Here is a 9,509-nt window from a genome sequence, read left to right on the forward strand (position 1 = left end):
TTAGTTTAATTTTGGATTTCCTCCTCATTTTCAACAATTGTCCTTGTATTGACAGTTGCCTAAATTATATATTAAACATTGCATATTATTTGAATAAAATGTTATAAAAATATGGAGCTCTTAATGAATAGTCAAAATGGATATGTCATGTAACATATTGCCATACACATTGAGCCCTTTCTTTTAAATTACCAAACACACCATGGCTGTAAGGCCGTGTTTCTTTCAGCCAATCAGAATAGGGGACAGAATTCCTGCCTTTCTTCCTCTAGCAATAAGATAGGCTTTGCCTTCTGCAAGGAAAGTGCTCCGTTTTGGTCTCCTCCAATCACTTCCAAATCAATTTAGATTTTGCCGCAGGCCAATTAGAATCGTTTGTTTTTAAAGATGTAAACTATGCCGCAAGTGTTTTTGAAAAACAAAGGGACAAGATGAGGGGATATGTATCAGAAATTTGATTTCAATTTGGTCCATTCTTGAAAAAAATGGAGGATAATAAATAATAACAGATAAAGACACATGGATTGCGCTGTGCACACGGCATAAATTATACATATAATTTATACAGCTACACACACACAGAACAGAAAGGCACCGCCTCGGACACTGTTTCACTGGAGCACCGCTAAGTCTTAAGGATTGTTTCATGTTCACCTCAATTCTGAAGGGTGCTTTTCAATGTTTCTCCTTTTTTCTTTAATACTTGTTCATATCCATCAATAATCCACAAAGATATTGGATAATGAAATTATTGTGGATGGTTATCTTTGCTACAGTGATTTCAGTGTCGATGCGAAACCTGTCTTTCCGAGCGTGTGAGTCCAATGGCAAACATCGTATAAATTATATCTGTATAATTTATAATCATACGTTGTACATAAAGAGGGCAATACTATACATTACACACTCTTAAAAGGGACACGACAGTTTTTATTCTTCTGTATATCATTAGTGAGGTTTCGGGCAATGCATATGTTGTGTATATCTCAAATATAATCAATATTGAATACACACACTGCCCGAACCAACACAGGGATACACAGAAGAGACCATGCCCTTTTTAGGAGTGCACGCAGGCACTGTCAGGTATACATGCAGCAACGTGATGGCGCATGCCCATTGGTCGTCGCATAATGGAATGCATGTACAGATGACAGAAAAGAGGGAGGGACCAAGTGAGGCTCCGCCCACATAGGGTCAGGAGTGTAACTGTGGTCCCATAGGTTTACATAAAGTTGCAGATACAAAGAACAAACAGGATTTGACAGGTCAATTTAATAAATCAATTGAAACATAGTAATTTGAGAAACAAAATACTCCAATCAAGCCTGAGGAGAGCACTACTGTTTGGGTCTCATGCTGAAATAAGGTGCCAGTTGAGGTCATTTGTAAAAGTCCCTTCTAAAAACAGGAAGTGACATCACCTGGCACCATTTCAACAGATTTGACCAGAGGTGGTGTTTCCACTGAGGTTTGTTATATTTTGAGTGTTTGGTTGCTCAAGATGCAATATAAAACGGATAAATAACCGTTGAAAAATAATATAAATGAGTAGAAACAGTTAATACAAAGGGATATCTATGCATGTGAATGCATGAATTAAATGAAAATTAGGTTGAATCAAGATTAGTAGAAACAAGGTGAGATAGTATGAGATAGTTTGATAAAAGTTTTTGATGAAATAACAGATTTGACAGATTAAATCGCTAAAGGACGATCAAGAAAATCTTAAACATGCCAGGTAATTTCTCATACATAAGTGCGTACAAGCAAAAGCAAAACTTTTATTACAGATCACATATCTAACAACAGTAGTCTACATTCACTTTTGGATTAGATTGACGGATCAAAACAAAGGAGACGCACTGATGTATTGAAAGAAAAGTATTATTGGAGCATTGATAATTGTGATTCAGACATGCAATATGAGAAAGAGCAGACCAGTAAATGAGGCAGACGGAAAGACAGACAGGCAGACACACACTGACAGGCAAACACACACACACACACACACACACACACACACACACACACACACACACACACACACACACACACACACACACACCTCCCTATACACACCTACAAACACACGCTAATACACACCTACAAACACAGAGACACACACACACATACACATGTGTGTATACCCTGACACATAAGCAAACCGTTTGGGTTGACAACCATTCCTACATGTCAGAGCACTGAAAAACAATGTGCCAAACACTTCATTGGGGAGCAAATAAGTCAAAACTATAAAAACAATCTACTACGACAGGCCATATGCCCTGTGTGTGTCTGTTTGTCTGTGAGTGCATGCATTGTGTGTGTGTGTGTGTGTGTGTGTGTGTGTGTGTGTGTGTGTGTGTGTGTGTGTGTGTGTGTGTGTGTGTGTGTGTGTGTGTGCTTTGTGTGTATGTGTGTGTGTTTGTGTGCATGTATTGCATGTGTGTGTGTGTGTGTGTGTGGGTGCATGCATTGTGTGTGTGTGATTGTGTGTGTGTGTGTGGGTGCATGCATTGTCTCTGTGTGTGTGTGTGTGTGTGTGTGTGTGTGTGTGTGTGTGTGTGTGTGTGTGTGTGTGTGTTTGTGTGTGTGTGTGTGTGTGTTTGTGTATGTGTGTGTGTGTGCTTTGTGTGTATGTGTGTGTGTTTGTGTGCATGTATTGCATGTGTGTGTGTGTGTGTGTGTGTGTGTGTGTGTGGGTGCATGCATTGTGTGTGTGTGATTGTGTGTGTGTGTGTGGGTGCATGCAGTGTCTCTGTGTGTGTGTGTGTGTGTGTGTGTGTGTGTGTGTGTGTGTGTGTGTGTGTGTGTGTGTGTGTGTGTGTGTGTGTGTGTGTGTGTGTGTGTGTGTGTGTGTGTGTGTGTGTGACAGAAGGGGGGAAAGAGAGCTCTGCAGGTTGACAGCTGTCAGAAGTTTATCATGACAACAAAGTCCCAAGGCAGAGGAACTAGGATAACACACACACATAAACACACACACACACACACACACACACACACGGCTATCAGTGGTCCAGTGACGGGTGACGGGCAGCCCGGCCGCCCCTCAGGGTTTACCGATAGTTTTCAGCGGGAAAATAAGCGTAAAAAAAAAAAAACTGATCGCTGGAAGTGCCAACTATGAAGGTCCCGCTACAAAGGAGTCCTTCAATGGCCACGCGCAGCTACGCTATCGCCACCTAGCCACAAAGGAAATACAGGCTAGCCTAACTGCTATCAAAGCCCGGGAGCCTGGCGGGGCCTATAGAGGTTTTGTGGCGTCGTCATGTAAAAGGGTCTCTGCGCCAGCCGTAGCCGTGCAGGCTGCCATTACAGAGCTGTCCCCATTATGCTGGATAATGACCCTGGCCTTTATGACGGCCCGCTAGGACTTGGCTCTCTGAGGACGGGTTTAAATGAATGAGCCCTCTCTTCCTCTCTCTCTCTCTCTCTCTCTCTCTCTCTCTCTCCTCCCTTCTGGTCTGCAGCCCGGCGTTCCTGTTTTCCCTAACTCTCCAGCTCTGATTCTAAACTCCTACCCCCCCCCCCCCCGACCCGGCCATATTTCACCCCAGGGGTCCAAATTAGATGGTGCCTGTGTGTCTGTGTCATGTGTGTGTTTGTGTGCATGCATTGGTGTGTGTGTGTATGCATGTGTGCCTGTGTGTGTGTGTGTGCCTGTGCCTGTGCCTGTTCCTGCGTGTGTGCATTCATGCGTGTGTGTGTGTGTGTGTCTACATGTTTGTGTGTGTGTGTGTGTGTGTGTGTGTGTGTGTGTGTGTGTGTGTGTGTGTGTTGGGAAGCCACGGCCCATTGCGTTTCCATCTCCCTACAGTAGACGCTCTCCTGCTAGGGGGTGTGGGACTATAATCTGCTGTAATCTACAGTTAACCAGAGGAGCCTGGAGATAAGCGCCAGGTTAAGTGATCCGTAGCGAGGGACCCCAGGATCCCTCTTTAATATTCCAACTCGTCTACACATTAGAGTCACAAATAACGCTGGTTGAGGAGCAGGTTGTTTTTTAACATGCAAGCGCTGCTGTATTGGCACAACGCGCGTCTGTGTGTGTGTGTGTGTGTGTGTGTGTGTGTGTGTGTGTGTGTGTGTGTGTGTGTGTGTGTGTGTGTGTGTGTGTGTGTGTGTGCATAAACTTCCTTCACTTTTAATCACATTAATAAATTAGAGTTACCTCTCTCTCTCTCTCGCTCTCTCTCTCTCCCTCTCCCTCTCACACACCTTTGCTGGAGCTCCGCGTGTGTCACTCTCTTCCTCACAGATTCTCACATATTTATATATATAAAACAATATATATGAATAATACATTCTTCAAAGCAAGGGATTCCAACATTCTCATCACGCAGCACCGGGCGCCATGGCAGCATTCCTCTTCCTCTCGTCTCTCCTCCTTCTCATCCCTCACTCCACCCCGATTCCCCCCCCCCCTCGAATGTTCCCTCTCCCCAGTGCTTTGATCATTCCCCCTCTTATCCCTCCCTCACCTCCACCTCCCCTCCCCCCTCCACCATCCCCCACTGGGCTGCCATCAATATCAGCGTCATCGGGGGTGATCCTGGCTCTTCTCTCGCTCTCTCTCTCTCTCTTACTGCGTCTATCCTCTTCCCAGAGCTTGATCTCACGCCCCCCTCCCCCCCTCTCTCTCTCTCTCTCTCCCTCTCTCAACCGCTCACCGCTCTCGCTGTATGTCTCTCACTCTTTCTGCCTTTACTCTATCCCATGATTGATTTTATGTTAACTGGTTTTACGAGCTCGCTTGCTCCCGCTCTCTCTTGCTCTCGCTCCCTCTCCCCCTCTCCCTCCCTTCCTTTCCCCCCCGTCTCTCTCACTCTCCTCCCTCCCTCTCCCCCTCTCTCTGCCTCTCTCTCGCTCTCTCTCCCAATCCCAATTCTGCATTATTCTGCCCCCCCCCTGCTCATCCCCCAATCCTGTCCCTTCCGTCCATCCCATAACTCTCCCAGTCTTTTGCATCTCCTTGAGTGGCACCATGTGCACTTTTTCGCTCTGTCCCTCCCTCTCTCTCTAGCCCTCTCTCGCACACACACACCTACACACAAAGACACACCCTTCCCCACACATAATCTCACACACACACACACACACACACACACACACACACACACACACACACACACACACACACACACACACACACACACACACACACACACACACACACACCCCCACCCCTCTACACACACGTGTGTACATAAACCTTCACACACAACCACATACACCTTCACACAAAGACACACGCCTCCACACACACGTACACACAATCACTCCAGGACTTTTAATCACAAAAGGCCCCAGAGAGCTGTCAGCCCATAAGGATTATAGGCCATCTACATCATCCTTTGGTCTCCTCCCTCTCTCCCCCTGCCGCTACGCATCCATCCCTTTCACTGCCCTATCCCCCCACCCATCTATCAGCCTCTTATCCCCCCCCCCCCCATGTCGCCGAATACGTGTTTTCCTCTTCCTCTACTCCTGCTCTCCCCAACACCATTCTCTCTCTCTCTCTCTCTCTCTCTCTCTCTCTCTCCCTCTCTCTCCCTCCCTCTCTCTCTCTCTCTCTCCCTCCCTCCCTCCCTCCCTTTGAACGGGTACATTGATATGAACGAAGGAGGGGATGGGGGTTGTGTTGCGTGTGTCGTTAGGGGAGAGACCTTGTGTGAGGATTGCAACGTTAGGGATCTCTGAAGGATGTCGGAGATGTTGAACACTGGGGATGGTTGGGGGCATTTCGTCATTTAGCAGACGTTTTGTATCAAAAGCGAAATCCAGTGTTATTTGACGTTACCCCATTCATTCCCTGCTGCAGCACATCGGAACTGTTTCGCTGAATTCCTTTCGGGAAACGATTGATGATCAAAAGCACCCAAGCGTCTGTCATACTCGTCGCTTCGTTCGTTTTACCTTAACCAGTCGTTTGCGGAGTCGTTTTATCCGGGTAAAAACAGCTGCAAGTTGCCAAGAAGTGGTGGGGAGACAGACATGATCACATGACTAATGTTCTTAAGTGGACATTCACCTTATCTCTAGGGTGAAGAGCTAGGCCGGACTCACAGGCTGTCAAGGGGCAAGTGAAGCCTACCACTCTTATCTGCAACGGAGCATTCATCATCTGATCACCGCAGAGTGGCTAAAGTGGCAGTTCAGGATGCCACAGAGTGGCTTGCGCATTTGGACGTGCACAGAGACAGGCACACTTTGTCACACACACACACACACACACACACACACACGAGCACACACACAGTGACACACGTCACGACACACGGCGCGACAGTGTCAGTAAGGTCTGACCTTTAGCTCCGCCCACCATCTGTCAGAAACCCGGGGAGCAGATGTTAACCGTCAGTCTGCGAACCAGCTGACATTCAGACCAATTAGGTGCGGACCCGGTTCTTTCAAAGGAAGGCCGCCGGAACAAGCCGGGGGTGGCGAGACGCCTGTTGAAAGGCACCGTCTGTGATTAAGGCAGTGTCGGACACGACGGGTCGATAGTGTGATTACTCTGGATTTTTCGTTCCTCGTGTTCGTCGAGCCAACAATGTGCAGCGCAAAAATCCCCTTGAAGAAAACAATAAAATTGTTTTCTTTTAGTTAACTGGTGTGCTGGACTACCATTTGTGAACCCATAAAGGCAGTCAGACAATTTATTTTTGTAGGAGCAGTAACAGAGTTACGGTCTCCAGTGGCTTCGACAGGGAGCACCTGTGAAAGTATCAGACTAACTGCCCTCGTCAAACGAATCAGCAATAACAAACTCTGAGTCGATGGTCACGGTCCATCACCCTCTGTATTCAACAGGCTGTACTAGTATGGCTGCCGCAGCTAGGAGGAGGGGGTTCAGACAATAGCAGCTCAGGAGTATGTTTCACCTGCACTGAAACACTATACATCAATTCTGAAGCCCTACATCAAAAATGCGTAAAAAAAAAGCATAAAAGGCACAAATTGTGTGCTTAAATAATGGATGAATTGGGGTTGCAGAAGTCCAGCAGCCTTAATTCTACACATACATTTATAAAGACCTTAACCACCGTCTCACAGGACTTCATAGGCAACTAATTTAAATGTTGTTGTTGTTTTTCACAAAGCGTCTACCCAGAAACTTCTTCTCACGGGCACGGAAAACATTCAAAAAGCCAGCAGGGAAAAATGAGGCAACCTTGTGCAGTGACCTCGTGAATAAGTGATTACATTTAAGTCTGAACACGAGTTAATTAAACATTCCTGTCCAATATGGTGAAAAGTACACAAAAAGAACAAGAAAATAACTGAATTATTCAAACCGGACCAAACCGGTTCCCAGGGCCAGAGTTTAGCCATCACTGATCTACGGCTGGACGGCCAGCGATCAGCAGGGCGTGCCAGAGGTTAGGTCTCACCTCCATGAACTGAGGAGCCGTGATGTCAAATACTGTCTGTTTCATTAGAGCCTGTTGACATTCTGCTTAGCGTGGTCGATACGGGACGGCGATCAATATTAATATCAGAGACACAAGGAGTCAGGTGGCAGGGGTTACACAACATCAGCGCAGGCGGTGACACGCATATAAACCACCAACCAAACAGCCAATGATGTATCTTTAGAAATATATATATTTATACAACGGGGGACCCTAGTCCAGCGATCTGATTGGTTCCCAACTGTTGTATAATGAGCGTATATGCGTATAATGTATATATATATATACATATATACTGTTTTGTTGAAATGTTACCCCTATCTTTTATTGATGTTGAGAGGCTAGTCAAGGCTAATCAATGAGGAAAAGGAAGGGGAAAAAAAGTCTGAAAGAAGCCAACAAATAATCTTTAACAATGAAGTTCTATAGAGCCGGTGTCCACGCTTTCTTTTATATGTCAAAATGGGGGATAAAGTTACCCATGAGAATATTATTGGTATTTCCGAGGTTGGAAACACACACTCACACACACCACTAATCCTACACCTACATATGATGACATTTCCACGTCCATCCGGTTTAATTTCCTGGTTTTAAGGAACGTCAACAATCCATACCGCCACCTAAGAGGTCGAATCCATTCCCGGAGAAAGGGAAAAGTTCAAAAAGGTATGTTTGCGAGTGGCCGCGAATCAATAGATATCCTCGGCTTCGCTGGTCAATAGTTTTAAATGAGAAAGGAAACAGGGGAGCCTTCTCCCGCGGCCTGAGATTGGCTCCACTGGAATCCTTTAGGGGTTATCACCTTACATATACAGCGGGTTCCCTTCCTAGTCCTAGTGCTGCCCAGCCCCCCCATGTTGAGGCTGTGTGCGCGCCCGCGGTACAGTAAGACGCTGGGTACAAAAAAACCTCCGAAACCAAAAAGGCAAGCACAAAATCCCGCAATTGGAATTTGGCATTGTTTGCCGTGAAATTCTTCATGGATAATGCTAATGTTTGCGCTGATTTGATGAGGTCGGGCGGACGGCGACAGAGGGGATGGTGATTTCGTGGTTAATTATGAGTCAGTGATTTCCAAGTGCCAAAAGACTCAATGTAAATGTAAATGGATTGGATACCATGCGAAAGCGCTGGCGTACGATAGCATCAGGGGACATTAGGGGGATTATTTGTAAGACCATTATGGTTACTGAGACTGATGTAATATTCATGTAAATATTGTGGCTTGGATGACCTTATTAGAAACGAGGGCATAATTAAAACATAAAAATTAAAAAAAAAAGAGAAATGCCATCTGGCCCAATGTAAGTAAATGAAGCAAGGTAATGGAGCTGTCACTGTGATAACAGTGTTTTAATACATTGGTATTAAAACGTGGCTATGGCCGCGTCGTTTGTACTACTCTCAGATACCGCCGATCTCCGCTATGGATCAAGTCTCCCGCTTTTACTTTGTAATACTTCAATTTGAAATGTCCTGTCTTTTGTCTTATCGCGATGCCCGCCTAAACGTCTCTTATAAAGTGATTCATGCCGAAATGGCCTTTGGGTTTGAAGGGTGCTATAAATAAACTTGAGTAAAACTCATTCTCGTTCGATCTTTAATAACAAAGTGATTAAATACAACCAGTACCTAGTAAAAAATAACATGCAGAGGAAAAGCCAATGAGATCCTAAGCCAACAAAGATCTTTTTTATTTTCTTTATGGAATCCCTCCTCCTTCCTGTTGAGCCTAGGTCACCGTCTAGCTTGGAACCGCCTACAGGCCGTTACAGGAACTGCACCTGGTTCACACACAGACGGTCATGGCTGCCGCTTGAGTAAAGCCCATGTCGTCTCAAAGGGAGAAGTGGAGCCTGTCAGCAGAGATCTTCCCAAGGGGTCGCTGATAAAGATGATGGAGAGAGACAAGACACTGGCGAGGAGGAGGAGGAGGAGAGAGACAGAGGTCTAACATGAGAGAGAGACAGAGGTCTAACATGAGAGAGAGAGAGAGAGAGAGAGAGAGAGAGAGAGAGAGAGAGAGCATGACATGGTAGAAAAAAGGAGAGATTGAGGGGTTTATGTATTGAGGGAGAAGGAAAGAGA

The 9,509-nt window shown here is 45.7% G+C and overlaps 1 protein-coding gene across 1 annotated transcript in view; it reads right to left on the minus strand.

Moving 5' to 3' along the window:
• Positions 1–9,509, minus strand: part of LOC130376229 (CUB and sushi domain-containing protein 3-like) — a 387,391-nt gene that overhangs the window by 168,257 nt on the left and 209,625 nt on the right. The gene's annotated exons all lie outside the window — the stretch shown is intronic.

Source organism: Gadus chalcogrammus, chromosome 22, assembly GCF_026213295.1.
Source record: "Gadus chalcogrammus isolate NIFS_2021 chromosome 22, NIFS_Gcha_1.0, whole genome shotgun sequence".
Classification (NCBI taxonomy): Eukaryota; Metazoa; Chordata; class Actinopteri; order Gadiformes; family Gadidae; genus Gadus; species Gadus chalcogrammus.